At 29.2% G+C, this 19,921-nt stretch overlaps 1 long non-coding RNA gene across 1 annotated transcript; it reads left to right on the top strand.

The window, feature by feature from the left end:
* The first annotated feature begins 5,592 nt into the window (after nt 1-5,592).
* On the top strand, nt 5,593-8,160 carry LOC132917751 (uncharacterized). The gene is made up of 4 exons (XR_009660329.1): nt 5,593-6,107; nt 7,538-7,635; nt 7,742-7,829; nt 7,920-8,160. It is a non-coding gene; the product is annotated as an uncharacterized LOC132917751 (long non-coding RNA).
* Nucleotides 8,161-19,921: the final 11,761 nt, after the last annotated feature.

The raw sequence follows: 19,921 nt of genomic DNA, 5'->3' as shown, positions 1-19,921 counted from the left end.
ACCTCTGTTTTTAAATTCAAAAATTCAAATTTAGAAAAAAATATTCTATATTTTAATAACTTTTAAATACAATTTATTATTATAATTTAATGGAAAAATATAATAAATAAGTGTGTTTATATCTTGTAATCAATATAGTAAAATTTCAAAATAATGATTAATGAATAATGAGTAATGAGGTAAAAAAGGTTTATACCTCAATCATTTTAAGCAATTCATTTTACCTCTTAATTGGTGTAAATTTGTTAATTTATCAGTTTAATAACAGTATATCCAATGATAAATCTAAATATAATATCTTGATATACCTACTTTATAATATGTAGATATTATATTTGTTGATTTTTTTTTGTATTTTTTTATATTATATGATATGATGTTAAAGCCGGGATAAAATATTTATTTTTACTATTAAAATGTTGTATACATTTTGTTAACATAAATATTTTTTTAAATTAATTGAATTATTAAATTTTAATTTAATACTATTATTACTATTTTTTTAAATGAACTAAATAGACAAATTGATAAACTTGTCATAATTTTAAACATACACAATACACACACACATATATACATATATTATATAGTACTATAATAATTATACTATATTATCATTTTGTATCAAAAATAAAATATATATTATTGTTTAGCGAGCAGATAATACAAATTTTACACGTTGATTAATTCTATATTATCACGTTTTCACTTTGGGAAGAAAAGTAAATTTAAATATCAAATATTGATTTTATCTTTAATATTTGGCAAAAGATTTTTAATATTACATTTTTTATTTAATGGCACTTTTATGATTTTATTATACTTCAAGTAGGTACATTTTAAATATTTTACGTTCACATATTGCTAGTTATGTGAGTGTATATTTTATAAATTTATCACTTTTACCTTAAGGTAAATAATTATGGCTTGTAATATTATGAAAACTAATAATTCAACTTTAAAACTTTTCGGCCCTTTAGTATACTTGTCCTAATATCTTAGTTTTTTACTTTTAAACTGATCGAATACTTAAATAAGTTCAGATTTTCAGAAATAATTGAACTTTTAAAGTTATAATTAACACTTATTTTTCTTAATTTACAATGATGTCAAACTAGATGAATTATATCGACGGCGAGAAACGTAGCTAAAACACTTTTTCACTTTTTATTCTTACCATCCAATAAAAACGAAATTTTTGATACCAAATAAAACGTCCATTGCCCTGTGACGGGTTGGCGGTGGCCTATAGTGAAAATTAGGAAAGTGAATCACCGGCCAACCATTACGCCAAAATTATCTTTTTCGGCATTAAAAATAAAAGTCTTGAGATCGCGTGTACAAACACGTGCGCATCGGGTGCGGAGTGGTGGACACTACGAACGGATGAGTAGACGCATTATTATTATAAAATTTATAATATTATAATAATAATAATAAATATCGTTGCAGTGTACAGTTCATGGTTTGAAAATAGCACAACGACGACGTTGGCGTCTCGTACCGTTTTAGGGGTTTGTGGGTCATTGGTGTCGGCGTAAATTTCACACGTCGCAAGGACTTTTGCATGCCGTCATATTGGTCCAGAGATAATATTATTATATTGTGCACTGCAGTAGTAACAAATAGCGTCTCTCGTTTAGGTACGTGTTTTTTTTCAACCGACTTTAAAATGAGTGTCATTATTTAGGTATCTACTCCCCTAGAGCCGACTTATTTAACCTGTACAACTATTCTTTAAGAAACAAGGGATTAGCTGTTATATTATTATAAAATATAAAAAGATCGTGACACAGTATTAAAGCGATGTTTCACAATGTTTTTATTTATAAAACAATAATATTATAGAGTTTATAAAAACCGAAATCTCATATTTACCAGCCATCAAGTCATTTGCCGATTATTTTGGTCAAATTACTTTATTGGTATCGTTTATTTTTGACAATATTCTTACAAATATTATCAAATCATTAAGTTATTAGTTTTCAGCACCTATTTGTTTACACTCGGGTATTCAGACAACAGTTGACTTTCGTCGGATAGTCACCTTGTTATTCATTGAATATTTTTAGCATATTTTTCACAATACTATGTAGAAAATATTTAAATGCATTATACGTTTTTAAGTGCTATAATAAAATGTAAATTTTATCCCAATATGTTTGCTAACAAGTAATAAGTAAAAACTATTTATTGTTTCTAAAAATACTATTTTTGAATGTAAAGTGTACTTTTGACTTAATTGGCTACTTTGTTTGTCAATTGGATTAGAAAAAATGTAGATGGAGCAAGTGTAATAAATACTTATGTTATTCTAAATAATCACTTCACACTGAGTTCACAGCCATGGACAATTCTAATGATTTAATTACGATTATATGTTATTGTTGTTTTTATTTTTTGACTGTTTGGACGAGAACTCTCGAGATCTCACGTAAACTGCGATAGTGTAATTAAATAACTTTTTTGTCTTTCGCCATCGATCATCTAATGCTTTTTGCGAATATTTAATAATGACTATTTTATTTTAACTCTAATTTTTATTCAACTTATCAAAATATTTTTGTGTTTGTAAAAAAATTAAAAGAAATTAAAATAAAGACCATGACTTATTTAGCTTAAACGTTTTAAAAGAACCATTTAATATTAAAGTTTTAAAACTAAAAAAAAAATAAAATAAAAATACGTGAACAATTTAAGGGTTTAATAAATAAATATAAGAATGATGCTATATAATTGAATTAATATGATGTACCACCAATAACTTAATATATATATATATATATATATTTTTTATATACTTTAAATTATAATAAAAATTATTTAATTAATTTTATTATTATTTAAAATAATAGTGCCCTGCGGCAGTCTACAAAATATATTTACCTACCTAATTTCTATTTATTATTATTAAAAGTATGATTTATTGATTTTTAGTAATTTTACATAGTGTTAACAAAAAGGCCGCCGATTATGTAATTATACATAATATTTTTATTCTGGATAAGTAAATAATTGCCAAATTACATGTGTTGTTTCGATTATCTGTACTTGTAGATACTGTCTTGCATCCCTGAAACGCTCATTTACATATAGACGTTTTTTTTCAGACTCGTGTTACTCCATTTCAGACCGATTATCGATTGTATAATTTATATCTCTTTTATATATTATACTGCCTTAAACGGTTTTACTGTCGGGACACCTGCAACAGTCGGGACCAAGCCGGGAGTACGAGACGTCGAGCCAATATATAGGTTTCAGAAACATAAATAACGACGTCTAAATACGAATTTGTTGCCAAACAAAATATTGTTCACGTTACCTCGTCTTAGGCTGATAAAAATACACTTTCAAATAACCTTATAGTACGTATAATGGGTATTATTTTACCAGCCGTGCATTAAATTTTGAAAACGCTAACAACTATAATATTGTGTATGAGCACATTCGACTTACCTCATCCCCTCTTCCACAAAATGGGAAAAATATTATATAATTAATAAAACACTATAAACTAGGTATACCATGGGATTTATCGTGATAACTTATGAAGTCGATAAATATAATATTTCGCGTTATTTTATTACTGTAGTATAAATCTTTTAAGTGACTAAAATAATATAAAATTTAAATTTGAACGGCCGTAAATATAACCCCGTCTAAGCGCTGTGTCACAAATTCAAAACGATTTTGTATTCTGGCAATCACCCAAGGCATTTAAAATGCTTCCTTTTTTATTTGACCTTTTTTTCATTAAATTCTTATTCGTGATTAATTTTAAAACGAATCTATTGAATATTAATTTCATAATAATTCGACCGTATTTAGAGTCGTAATGTTATCATATATTCATATTTGAAAATTAATATACCTATACACGAGATATGAGTGATATACGGCTATCGTACTTATCGGACCGTAATAAATTAATTCTTTACATTCCTGGGTATAATAATACGTAGTAACTGATAATGGTTAAACCTTTATCCAATTATTATTATTTATTTCAACAGCCTTATGTTATAAAATGTACTTAATTTTAGGTATGTTATTGACTATTTTGTGAAAATATTCATGGTTTTTAATAATATATTATTATACGTGTAAAGTACATTTCGATGTTTCATCAATTTGTATTATTATTAATTTAATAAATGATTCTTGAAGGGTTATTGGCTAGCTTTTTTTTGTGTTAGGTAACATTTGAAGTACAGTTAATTTAAATATTTTTATGAATAGTACTGTAAATCTAAACTTAAAATATATTTTTCAGCTCGTGATTTAGAGGCTTGAGCTATATTTAAAGTTTTGAGGAGACCGGTAAATATAAAATATGTGCAATAAATATATGCAGAGATAAAATTAACTTTTAACCACACTGTTCTATTAAGTGTTTTTAAAAGGTTACTTATTAGTGTGTTGAAGTACGAATTATGATTGTAAATTAATTATATTGTATATTTAATTGATAATAAAAAGGTCTTTGACCTTATTGTCAAATAATCATTAATCATTATCAATAAAAAATTATTTGTTGTAAGTAGAATTAATACACATGTATATATATATATATATATATATTATTGTGCTCCTCCCCACCAAGTGTGAAAGTAAAAAATAAAGTATATATAATGACACGTATTTAATCATTAGCAAGCTGCAGGACCATTATATAGTACCTGGCATAGAATTTTATAAAGATATTATTAATTATAAAGTTATATATATATATATATAAAGCAATTATAGAAATCGTTTTAATTTGGATGTCCTGCTGTAACGCAGTGGTCATATTAATTTTTCTGCCCACGAATGGTCGGAAGAGTAGTGCGACTCGGTAAATGTTTTACGAAAATAAACAAATAACGCGAACGGTACCTAAATAATTCTATTTTTCGTCTGCGCCCGTGTAACGCGATAACGAACGTCGTGCACAGACCAGCTGCAGTGCATAGGTAGTGGGACGCGGCACGAGAGAGATTTCTACGGGGAAATGGGTTAAAGCCAAGTCGAGTGCGTAGTTCCTTCTCGGGAGGGAGGTGGATTTTGTATGCGATTGTTGTCATTCGCAGACGTAATAATTAAAGAAATAATAATAATAACGATGACGACGATTACGATGACGATAATGCAATGCGACGACAATCATCGTCGCGGCCGATGTTCTTCACCCCGAGGCGACAGTTTTTTTTACATTTTTTTTTTTTAATCCGTTTTGTGCTTTTCATTCGCCTTCGCGCGAGGGTGGTGTACGCAGACGGCGATTGATCTGTGTGCAGTCGAACCCGTCTGGGAATATTAGATGGCCCGTCACTGCGGTGGCGGCGGTGACAGAGGACGGCCGTCTCGAATCGGTGCCGAAACGATTGACGAGCGTTCAGCCCGTCGGCGTGCGATTCGATACGTAATTCGGGTAAAAAACGAGCGTATTCGCGTGTGAGGTGGTATATATTACGTATGTAGAAACGATTTGCATCGGTTTACACTACAATAGCGCAGAGAATTCCCACGCGCGGAAAGACGGATAGCGTAATAGTCGTCACCCCCGTTGCATTACGGAGGAACACATATTATTATTATTATTATTATTATTATGTATACGACGTGTTCGGTTATGTTTCTCTCATTCTTTCTTCAAACATTTTTTTACGTGTCACCTCCGCCGCGACGACCACGTCATCAACAAGTGCGCGCGGTAATAATCGTAATTTGGTAGCCGTCGTTTGAGTATTTCGTTTCGTCTTTTTTTTCTCTTCTTCTTCTTATTTTTTTTTTTTTTTTTTATGAATGAATGAAATCCATTACGCGCGCACGCATACACACACGCACACACACACAGACACGCACACACACAGACGCATGCATGAGATGAACGCAGAGTCAAACAGGTGGACCCGCGGCGGGTTTTCACAAAAGATGTATATATGGACCTTAATAGGCGTAGGTGTGTGCGTGGTTGTATACCGCCGCCACTGCGTATGGGGGTAGAAGTGCTAGTCGTCGTCGTCGTCTCTGTCGGGTGGATGTTCGGCCCGATGAACACAGTCAATGGGGACCGGGCGCGCACTTGTTTCCGGACGAGCATTATAATATAATATCATATTGTAAGTCGTCGTCGTATCAATGACGTAATAAATTACGTATATATTATTATTATTATTATTATTAAACGTACAAGCGATTGCCACCGCCGCCGACTGCTATACAGTGGTTTGTGAGGCGTATATTATAAATTATACTATCGTATAACGGGCTTAACCACCTATACTATTATTATAACACCGCGTCTGCTGTAGGTATGTGCATATTATATAATAACATATTATTACCTGTCAAACGGGTGTGCAGTAAAGTACACACGCGTTTAAATGTGTGCAAAAAACAAAATTTTCCCATGAGGGTTGACGGTAGTTAGAGAAAAAAATATGTTACGTTGTGTTAACAACGGTCGGTTTTACATATATAATAATAACAATAATATATTTATTCATTTGAGTAAAACGAGTGAAAACCCAATGTAATAGATACTATATATACTTCGATTATTTATCAATATAAAATTGGTTAAATAAAACTAAAATATTTTTAGATGTAATAAAGTATGGTAAATGAAAAATAAAACAGCGAAAATACAATTAATATTAATTGATATAGTATAATAGTGATAATAGACAATTTAATGGTACCTATAATATATTGTAGAATAAAATAAAATGTTAGTACATTTTATGTGATGCTTAGTCATCAAATTTAATAGGTCTAAGTAAATATCAAATCTGGATGATTTATTATTGCAAAGGGATTAGTTCTAGATAGGGGTGAGGTTTTTGAAAAATTAGTATAATGAGATGAGATGTGAAAAAGTGTGAGAGATTTGTGATGATGAAGAGAGACTTCAATTATTTTTAGAAAATATTTATGTTTTTATAAAATTAAATGCAAAATACAAATATTTTAATAATTCAATAAGTTCCTGATGTTATATATAGTATTAATGCACTATTATTCATATGATTGACCACTTAGAAGTTTATGCGTTTAATTTAAAAAATTCAAAACGATTGTACTAAACAATTTTTTAACTGTCTCTTATTAAAAGTTCATGTACCTATAGCAATAACGATCTTTTTTTTTGTTAAGGGGGAAGGTGGGGGGTTATTATTATTTGAAAAACTTAAATGTCAATAATAAGTCTATTAAAGCTGGTCGCCCCTGGTCTAATAATTAACAAATTAATGTGGTAATTACTAATTTATAGGGTAGTAAATGAATGATATTTAATTATAACTCTTACGCGTATTGTTACTCATTGGATACCTACTACAGTAAGTACTAACCCGAATAGACTATAAACGTTTATGTCAATTTGTCGCAACGACCGCATGCGAGGTCAATGGTCATTTATATATTTTTTATATTATCTAAGAAATATTCTGTCATATTCTAACGGTTAAAGAACTGAATTATTTTTTTTATTTCTGCAGATTCTGAACGAATGCATTGGTTTTAAACAGTTATTTTTCTCTTATTTTAGTGCCGGAGTACCGCCTTTATGTATATTATGTTTTGAGTGCCTCACACATACCCGATTACGAGACAGTACGTGTGAAGCGTGAATTTTTAATATTAATCGTAAGTGACATTTATTTATATTTTCACAGTTAGTTAATTAGTTACATAACATCATGTTAAATTTCTGTTCCTACATTTTTATGTTGATCGTGTTTATTTATTTTAGGTTTTTGTTACTAGTATCATCTAAACGTTTTATTTCAGTTTTTTTTAAATTTATCGGCAACAGTGATCTTGTCATTTTTACAAACAAGGTTTGTTGCAGTTTTCTGAAGCCATTATCAATCTCCATTTTATATCTATTATAGTACGTAATAATTAAATACCTTTTTCGTACATTTCAGAATGTTTGTTTTACGGTATTCACTCGAAATGGCCATTCAGCAACCGATGATCATTATTACACCCTGGTGATATTGTTGTTTGCTTTTCTGTAGTTTTATTTCCCTTTATTTACCGTACAAAACTGTTGATTTAACTTTCTACATTTATACTGTATTGTATTTAACCATTTGATGTCAAATACTATAACGTAATCAAATTGCCTTAGTGTAATTATTGTTACATTGAGTTATTTATTGTTATTGTATTCTATTTAATTAGCACTAGTCATTCAAGTTTTTTAATCTCTAAGAAAAAGTACAATTATAAAACAGTTATAACTTATAACACGATAATGATATGTTATTTAAGTATAGAATAATACAAATATATTAATGAGTTATCGTAAATGTACGATATAACGGTGTATTAGACGACATTTTTTTTATAACGCAATGAAATAAGATAAATATTGCGGACATAATAGTGGCAAATATCAGAGTCCAGGTAATATTATGAATATTTAAAAGATTAATTTTTCGAAAACTTCTCAATTTACAAACACTCGCAATATAAATAAAAACAGGTCGTTACGTTCTATTTTTTAAGCATTGAGTACTTATATAGACAAATAAATACTCAATGGTTTTAGTAATAGTTATGGTGTATGATATTATGCGTGCTAAAAATAGATCAGTTATGCTTTAATTTCAAATAAAATAAAATAATAATAACAATAACTCTATTTTTTGTTTTTAAGTTAACCATAATTTTATTTTTATTATTAATAGTGCGCATTTTAATTCATAAAATGTTTAACTAAAATATAGTAAGTAGTACGGTGTTAACGGGTAATTATTTATATTAATGGTCACGAATTGTGGAATATTGGTTTTAAGAATGAACCGTCAACTGATAATGAAGTTTGGCGAATAATGAGTACTGGCAAAAATTGAAGAACAGCCAATATAAGTTCATTGCTCCAGAATGAATATATAATAATAATATCGATACTTTAGTATTCTTTAATTCGCCGATAAAAAAAAATATTTTAAAAACTATTTTTTTTTTTGGCCATCAAGCCAAGTTAATACAAAAATCGTATGGATAATATTATAAATTATATTCCGTTCGTGCCATTGTACCTAACCTATATATATATTAAAGATATTTTGATAATTTATTATGTGGCATAAACGTTATTATACTACCGTAGGGTGTTGGAAACGATCCTACTTTAAGGGATAAATCCTAGGCATTCCTGTTGTACACCAGTATCATATCTACGTGTGCAGGTTATAAGGCATTGTTATTATTATTATTATTATTTTGTTCGCATCCGGTCCGTTAATCATGTGTTATAGGTAATAAAGTGTATTCTCTCTCTGAATATACACACGCATATATATATATACACAATATAAAAGAGTTATTTGAAGGCAACTTTTAAGTTTATTACTCTATATAATATATAATGTTTGGGTTTTCATGAAAATAAAATACTATAGAGGGGATAAATTTAAAACGTACTTAATCATAATGTTACATTTCCTCATAGCACATGTAGAGATTGAAGTAAATTTATTTTATCGGTTCAAAAAACTATGTAAGTACATTATTTAAGAATACCAGTCGACTTTAAATAATCATGACTAACCGTAAGTACAATATAGCTTAAAAGAGTTGCAATAATTAATAATTTAATAAGCCTTACACCGATAACGAAAACTAATGGAGCTAAAAAGATATATAATATTAGTCCACTTAAAAGAAAATTAGATAACGAATTCGCCGAATGAAATTATTGTTCGTAGGTATTTGTACAATGATCGTTGATAAGATCTGCAGTATTTTTTTATTGTTGGATTCATAAAAGTCAAAAGAATATCGAATAATGAATTAAAATTTTTTTTATCTTTAGTACGGTGTCGTATGATGTTGTACAATTTTGAAATTTTATAGAATTAAATGAGTGTGTCATTGTCAGAGTTCGGTCTTTTACGGCAAAGCTTTACACAACTCATGTATAGACGTGTAGTATTGTCCACGATTCTCCAATAAAAATGTATGCGTTCGTTTAAAATAATATGATATTATATATTATATTTATATATACTTTCCTTACGGTTTTTTTCATCGACTTTGCTCTAATATTATTTAACCTCAACCTAAAAAATGTTTTTGCCAAATTCTTTCGTCAGCCCGTCAGCTATAATTTATTATGTTTAGTACGTACTTCCCTAATATACATAATAATCTATCAAACGTTTTGTTCGTTACATGATGTATATAATAGTCATGAAGATTGTTTTTATTGCACAACTTTTAAGTATTTTAAGATAACTGCGATGTGAAACATAAACAGAAATATTGTTTTTTTGGTGGATAATTTATACATAGAATACCTTATTAATAATATTAAATAAGTTGCATAAGGTTTCATTAGTTGTTTTTCAATTATCTGTATTGTTATATTATAAACATAATATATTAAATTACTCTAAATTAAGTCATATTTGCATTAATATTGCATCATTTTATATATATAAAATATATTTAATACTTATCATTACTCAAAACTTCGTCGAAAATGAAAAAAACAATTTAACCAGGTATCAAAAAACTAATGTGACTAAACAAATAGGTATAACGAATTTAATTGAAGTGTGTATTTCAACTTCAAACTATTACAATTTGCAGTAGGGAATAGCAGCTAGACGCCTAGACTATTCTATAAGTTCGATGATATAATATTCTATGTTGACTAAAATAAATAATAATATATCGATAGCTGCGGTCGGTGTTAGAGTAAATAATATATATATTTATATTATATTATGTATATGGAATGATATATTTAGCGTAAGACACTCGTTATTTTATGTAACGTTTTTTGAAAATTTGTCTTACATAATTTTTAAGTTAAGAACTAAGTATACCTATTGTATTTAAATATTCTTTAAAAATATAATATTACATTATATTAATATATTATTTACATAATATTAATTTTTGTTCAAAAAATTTTAAAATACATATATATTTTAAAACTGTCAGTCTTTCTATATAGACTGTAACTAACGTGTTATTAAATAATTAATGTTAGTGTGATTAGTTAATTATTATTTTGTTGAATACAAAACTAAAAATTTTGTAAAAGTCTAACGACAACAAATTTATTTATCCGTGGCTAATATATATTACACTCTATGGCACAATATATATTTGCAAAAACTAAAAGTTTGCAAATTCTGAAAATTACATAGTAAATTATGGAAAATTAATTGAAAAATCATGTGAAAGTCTGGGATATGGTATGTGTGTAGAGTGTATGGACGTTGATTTTTTTCAGTTAACGTTAATTTTTTTTAATATTTTTATGTTATGACAATATTATAAATAACGTTTTAAAGTCCTTAAAAATAATGTTACTAGTTTTAATTGTTATCATTCATTTAAATTTTAAATTTTTTGTTTAACAACATACATTTTTATTTTCAAAATGCGAGCAGAATATTATTATTTTATATTTAATTTACTTCGTATATATGCATGCGTATTTTATCAGTGTATTTGTTAGGATTATATTTTATTGTTGAATATTACATACTGTTTGTGTTTGTTGGTAAGAGACTTATAATCGTATCAGGACATTCTTATTTCGATAAGTAGATATTTACAATATCGCGTATTCCATCATGTGGTAACACGATGATTCATCAAGTATGCTCAACCTTTTTTTCTTTAATAATGCAGCTATTCAAAACCTGGTTTTTGGAATTTGTAGTATTTAAGAAGTGTCTTGGGAAGATAAAAACTTGTGTTTTTTTTTCACTGGGAACCCCCATTAAATTATTTATTGGAATAATTTTTTGAAAATTGTTTTGTACCAAAATTTGAACGAATAATATTTAAGTTATTTAACTTTGTGTACTAAAAATAATTGGCCCATAATAATGGGTTTAAAAGACTTAATTATTATTTGAACGTTTTAGTTGTTAATATAAATTTATCAATATTAATTATTTGTAGAAATGATCAATTAATATAATAATTAATAAATATAACTATTCGTTTCTAATTTTGAATTAGGATTAGGAAATTCAAAATTTTTTGAAAAAATGATCCACTCAAAAATTAACAGTAATGAAGGGGTTCTTGTTGTAAAAACAGAAGTTTGTGCCCATCATAACAGGACACACCTTAAGATGTACACACAATTTCAAGAATTTGAAAATATGTCATTGAAGTAATAATAGTATATTTAAAATCGAACAATAGTTTGAAAAAATGTAATATTAAATGAAAAAAATGTGGTTGATCATGCATGGTCAATCACCTAATATAGCCTTATATAGCTTAAATACAAGATATTACGTTTTTACGATATACCAACTGAGTTCGTGTCACCACTGCAGGGCCTGATGCGTGGGCCTTTACACGGACTGCGGTCGTGAATTGACGATTCGTTTTCGTAGATAAACAAAATCTGAGGGACTATTGCGATGTCTGTCGAATTCTAAAGATTTATACGACGTACAGACCATACTTGCGCACAATAATAATGTGGGTAATAGCCGTGACATTGAAAATACGCGATATATAGGTAGCTGTTGTGCGTCGTGCCGTGGAAATGTTATACATGTAATCTCACCAGAGAAAATATGTATCTACAAGGAAAAAAACTTATTTTTTTGCTGCTTTTATTATTTATTTTTTATTTTTTTTTTTTGCTGCGTTCGGAATACAATATGCGAAAATAGTATAATAAACTCGCAACTTTACGGTACGATGGGCAAAACGGATTTGTCATGTGCGTACAATAATATTTGACGCGTTGTGTATAATGTGTATACGACGACCACGACGACGATTGGGAATGGATTATTCTGGTCGGATCGACGCCTCGGTGTGGTGTGTTAAACGCGGTTCTCGCTTTATATATATATAATATATATTATACCATTTATACCCCAATAACGTACTATAACGTATTATATGCGTATATAATAATAATAATAATACGAAGAGCCTTTCTATACACAATAATATATTATTATATTCTTTCCATGTACATATACTATATATCACGCTCATCGTCCTTCCGCCGACCGAATATTGTATATTATTATTATTATTTTATAGGTACGTATATACCTATATATATATATATATATATATATATACAAGTATGCGCACCTACCCCCGCGCAACCAATTCGCGTACGCTCAATTTGCCCATCAAAACAACTGCACCGGCCCCGACCGACGGGGTTGCCCCTCCGATCCTCCTCGTCCATTGTACGGGGGTGTGCACCGTGCTAATTCGGATTCTCCCGTGTAATAATACGCCTCGTATTTGCTTTTTACACACACGCGCGAGAGAAAACGGTACGTCGCCGTTGTTCGTATTGTGTAACGTGTAATATGTGTAATTGTACGTATACACAATGAGCTCGGGATGTGCGTGCGCGCGAGTGGTGCGTTCAGTCGAGGGCGAAACGAGCGGCAGACGACGACTATCATCGGATGTATATAATATGTGTGAGTGTGTGGTGCGTGGGACACTTTGTACAATAATAATAATAATAATATGATAATAGCCGAGAGTGTCGATTGCTATGATATGTTAGCGCGAATGTCATGATATCTAGCCATCTGGGGTGTAATATCTTAGCAATTTGAAAATATTAAAATGTTCACAATATCTAAATTTTAAAGACGATTTTACCAAAAACATTGAGTCACAAATTTAATATTATTGATCTGTTTTGAAAATATTTGTTTTCCAAACCGACGTAAAGTCAAAAAATTTGTGAAACATTACGCACCAAATATTAAAAATATTTTGAGAATATTTTCTCGTCATCTGCTCTCTACTCGACATCAACTATATACGGGTTTGTGCCTAGTTCACTGAAAGCTTAGTAACAATTTTGAATCCATAATGTTATTCGATAAAACACGCCACATACGTATACGTATACATATATAACATTAAATCAGAAATCATAATATATAAAAGTGCCGTAACATTATAATATAATTTAATATTTATAATGCGCCATATGTTTGTCGATTATTTGTTTTTTTTTTTAAATTATCGAATAATTTAATATGTTATGCATTTATCAATTTATGCAATATGCATATACTTACATTATAACACATACAAATCTATAAAACGTTCGAATTGTTTTTAGCGTGCATGCATTTAATGATATCACAGCCGAAAACACCGTTAATTCTACACGATGACGTACGTTATATAGAAAACCGAACAAATAGTATCGAACATTATTATAAACATGCACACAGCTGCAGAGATGCATTGTCCATACGGTTTCAATCGTACTCTAGATTGTCGAGGTTAAAGTTATCGTAATTTATCGATATCATCGAGCAAGTAAACATAATAAAATAACACATGATGTGTTATCCTCAATATGTATACCTACTTAATTTAGAATTATAGAAATTATTACAATAATTATTCACTTAGTGGCGATGTAAACGTACTTTTAGCCTTTTGGGGTAAATTGTGTTAAGAACTACAATGGTTGTATTAATAATGCTGGATAAAAAATTTTGGTAAAAAAGTCTCCGGATATAAATCCCCGGTAAAAAATTGCTTAAAAAAAATCATTAGGAAAAATGATTATTATACTAATTAAATATAATTCATTGTAATAGTACATATTTTGACCTATTGGTGTTAAAATTTATTATTTTTTTATAATAATTATACTTTAGTTTTGTACACACACCTATAAGCTTATAATGTTTATCACGATTTATTTTTATGATTGTAGTTTTTCTCATCCGTCCTAACACAACCTAACAAATTTTGTTTTTAATCTATAACATACTCGTAAGATCGTACAATTTTTTCAAAGCTTGTAAATCTTGATTGATGTAATACATTAATACTGCATTGCTCAAAAGTCCATAAATGTTTTATAACCTCTTAAATATTTAATAGTCCTTTAAATACAAAATAGCGACTCGAAGTAAACGATCTTTTAAATTTGAATGCACCATTGAATTTATTCATTTTATTGACGACCAGCTCTATACCTATTATAGCTGTAGCATATAAAATATATCTATAGACGGTTAAATAAAATTATTCTTTGTTTAATTTTTTTTTTTTTTTTAATTATACTATGAACTATTCTAACTTAACTATTGAGGTAGTCTAATTTTTTTATAAGAGTGATTTTTTAAATCTTTACAATAATTATCTCCTTAATTGATTTTGTATTATTCGAATTAAAATTATCATAAAATTTTACGATTAATCAAATTCCTACTAATTTTCAACTTAGAGTTTCTAAAGCTAGACGTATAGAAATAATAGATTATTTTTTATGGAAACTTTGATACAAAATATTGAACTATAACTAACTTGAACTATGTAATAGTGTATTACATTTTATAATTATTTTATGTTTAGATAACAGGAAAGATGAAGTGGTAGAAGACATTTAATACACTTTAAAAATTTACTTTTATACAACTAGGTATTTTAATTTAATATTTAATTTTTAATATTTATTCTAGTTATTTTCGAAATTCTAAATCTGAATTTGAAATTAAAAACAGAAGTTATTACTTTAAATAATGTAAATACCCATATACTGAAACCTTAAAGAATCCTTTTTTTTTTAATTTACAAAAACAAAGTGTTTTAAACTTGTAAGTTAGTAATAAAAAAAATCTATAAAATTGCATTTTTAAATCAAAAATTTACAAAAAAACCTTATTTAGCTTGTGACAAAAACAAAATACATTTGCCCTATATCTAGCTATAATATTACTAAGTCGAGACTTAATATATTTAAATAATTTTAGAAAGTAACTTAGGTAGACCCTTAGTCCTGTAGGTGCCGCTACTGTAGCACCCATAAATCATGATGATAAAAGCCGTCACGTACAAAAGCCGCCGAAATGGACTTTTCACGGATAACCAAATCAGCGGCGACACGCGCGTGTTGTGCGAGACGCGTCCGACCGCCGTTGTGGTTGCACCGGTCGTGGACGGGGGAGAGAAGCGCTCAGTCCTTCCGGTCGTATAATACATATTATATTTGAATGAAACCGCCGCGAGAAATACGCCTATTTATAAACGTATTATAGTCATCGTTGTCCTTGTCGGTTTTATTATATATAGTACAAAAACGGTAGATTTATCATCCGAAATCTGCATCGCACGTCGCAAACCACAACGTAAAAACCTGGTCGATTGTTGCAGACCACATAGCACAACGAGAACGCGCGACGTTGGCAAATTCTAACCTTTTCCGGTAAAAACCTATAGTTCCGCTCGGGATGGTTTAATGAATATAAATTTGAGTTTGTAAATTGTATATAGTCTTACTTTAGATGCCAAAATCGTCGTAAATCCGATTGTCATATGTTTGTGAAAAAAATTCGTGATAGTTGTGGTACCTATTAATTATGTACAGTAATACAGAACTTGTTTAATATTATTTATGCTACTAAAAAAAATATATTTTTATAACATTTTGAGGTATTATTCAACGATGATTTACAAACATTCTCCAATAATAATAAACACTAGATCCTAAATTACATCTATTTTATATTTTTGTATAACTATTGTTTTTAAGGACCATTATCCATTTTATCCAATATATACATATACTTTTTTACAATCCGGACACTAATTGTTCGGAATTAGATACATTAACATTTTAAAGAAAATTATCTGCTTAACAATTTACAGCAAAATGGGCAGATAATCATTTGAAGAAATAGATTGTATTGCCACGGGACACTCTTAAATCATATGAGATATCTAAGTAGGTAATGGAAAATAATATGGTCCTTTAGTATGCTAAAAAATTGAATTTAAATAAATGCATTAATTAATTATTATTAATAATAAAAAAAAAAATTGGAATAACATCATGGTAGGTGAATCACGCTGTATTATATTCTGCCACGCGCAACATCTACGGTGGCTTAAATGTTGGGTATAAATAGGATGTATAGAAAACTATAATATGGGAACTTATCGTGTACTTGTTAACTGTGTCATCGTTTGTGGGCGATACATTATTAATAGCAGACGTTTTCACAACAAATTCCGTCTAAATCAGACCCGCGTTGTTATGACATAATTAAGTATATTTATAAAATTTCTCACGAGTGGAGTAAATAACTCGAACTGTTCTAAGATGTATTTCTGTTTTACTGCTTATACGGCTATATGGAATAAAAAAATAAAAGGTGATACTACAATACGTACTCGAAGTCGTTAGTTGAACATTGAAATTTGGCGACTGTTGAAATTGTAATCCACTGCGTGAGATAAAATCAAGTGTACCCACTACCGCAATGATAATATAGTAGCACCATATTGTGTATGTATAATTTATAATAATATCTACTCCATAAGAGAGAGATTTTTTTATGGAAATTAGAATGGCTCTTGATGGTACGGCGCGCATCGAACGTAATAAAACTTCAACAACATACTCTGAAAGTAACTTCACTATTGTTGTCTATTACATTGTCGCGATGGACTTACAAGCATGTACTTGGCAAAATTATATGATATCGCCAAGTGGTTTTTGTGAAAAAAATAAATATAATAAAGTTTGTTAAGTTGTTATATATAATTGTACATAATTCTCTAAATCAAAATATTATTATATTATATCATATAATTGTATGTATGCATTACATAATAATGTAATTGTAATATCAGTGCATTATGGGAATTAGGGCTATTACAGATAGTTGTCGCGTTTTGAGTTGAATACACTTTATAGTAAAATAACATAATCAATGATGATTCGTAAGGACGAATTTAATTTACACTTAAGTTAGGTAACTTGTATACACGGCATTTTTTTGTTAAACTACAAATAGTTTTTTTTTTCAGAATCGGTTCTACACACACACACACACACACACGTGTTATATTTAAGGTGAATATCATTAGTTTATTGGCAGTTCTTAACAATTAATATTATAGTTCCTAACTACTTATTCTTTTCATTAGTTTTCATTTATTGTAAATTGTAACAAATATTATTCAATTGGTTGTATACGTGTATGATGATTCTCAATTAAAATCATATTAATCAAATAAGCACAGTATTAAAATAGATTTTAAGAATGCGTAGAAGGGTCAGCACCTAATTATTATCACTATACTATTTTAATCGAATGTATAATGTTGTGCAGATTGTGACTGTTAGAATCTTAGGTGATGTGCGAATGCCATTATTTCCAATAATAACATACCTACAATAATTGATTTTCGTGAGTAGATGTTTTTGAATTCATCAGCATTAAGAATAGTAGGTAGCATATACTTTATTATCATTATTTTTTGAATGAACCTTAGAGATTGAACGTGGAAGAAAAACTCAGGAATTATTCGCACATTGGCTGTGGGGACGAGGAGAAGCGGAGTGACAGAAAATTCCACCGCAGGTGCTTTGGGCGGTGTATGCGCAGCAAGGCCGGAAGATTAAACAATTTTTTCCTCCTCTTTTGATCGACAATAATAATATATGTATAATAATATGAATAAATCGAACAAAACGGATGTGTTGTGGTCAAGTCGTATTTTTTGTGTCCGCGTGAATAATCGACATTGTAATCGAACAACGGCGACGATATATTAGGTACCCATAGGTGTTATTATTATTATACTCGTATATGTATAATAATGCGTGTACAGTTGTACACATTATTGTAATAGCCCTCCAGACCGCTTTCCCTTGCTCGTTGCCCGCGGCGGGCCTTTATGCGGCTTTTATTTCGGAATTTCGCACGTCAATGATGTATCGACCACGTCTACAACGAGACAAATCTTCGAGTCCCGACAATGGCCGATACACGTGTATTATACGCGTTTTCGACTCTCAAACGGATTTCTCGCACTCTCTCTTGCGCGCGCGCCCGCTCGCGGAAATCGTTTAGGGGCGAATACGATTTTAACGTTCGCGCATATAATAATGCCCATATTATGTACATACGTAAATAATGTAATATATTGTAATGTAATATATTACACGTGCACGTAGGCCTATACGTGGAAATAATATATATACATATATACACACATTACACACCACAAAGTATATGTATATGACGGAATTATGAGCATAATATATTATTATAAAACATCTTATAATAATATATTGCATTCTATAATACGTGTGAACGACAACGAGCACACCACACCACAACTACCATCGCTCATCGTGGAAACCACAATTTCTAATCGATTTTTTTTTTACAAATAAGTGAGTAAATTACAAGTACCGTTGCAAAAACTAAAAATATACGTTTTTGACTAATACTACACATTAGTTCATACGATTTTGTGATGAGTTTAGGTCGAATTATTAATGAGTGCACTATTCTCATAATTGTAGTGAATTGTGAATTATAACACAGTGTAGTCGTCGCTCTTTTTAGCTATTTGTGCTTTTGCACTCAATTTAATTGTATTATTTCATCCTAAATTGACATGGTAGTCAATAATTATGCATAATTATATACATAAATGATGTAACATCATATATTGGAAAATTGTCAAAATCAAACGTCGTGCATTTGACGTAGTTATTTTTTTTTATTGTGTATAATATATTGTTGCGATAAATAGGAAAATAAGAATAACCGGTATTTATTGTACTAGCTAGTACACTATTTTGTATTATCATCTAAAATGTAATATATAACGTTAATTGTACCGCTGTATCGATTTTGAGTTTTATTCGTAACTATTGTATCAACAATAATAATTCCGAATGTCAGACTAATTATTCATGAATCATTATCAATGTAGACTTATCGAGTTCGTTTCGTTCTAGTTCGAGTACATTTTCAAGTACTTGGACTAATAATTCAAGATATAACCATATTATGCGAAATTAAACAATTGCGTAATGCCTAATTATTATTATTACCCATTTGGCGTTCTTGAAAATTATAATCTCAAAAAAAAAAATAGTTAATTAATAGATAAGATACGTCAA

Source organism: Rhopalosiphum padi, chromosome 1 (assembly GCF_020882245.1).
Source record: "Rhopalosiphum padi isolate XX-2018 chromosome 1, ASM2088224v1, whole genome shotgun sequence".
NCBI classification, from domain to species: domain Eukaryota; kingdom Metazoa; phylum Arthropoda; class Insecta; order Hemiptera; family Aphididae; genus Rhopalosiphum; species Rhopalosiphum padi.
Note: the sequence above shows the minus strand (reverse complement) of the source record. Positions and strands in the feature narration are given on the sequence as shown.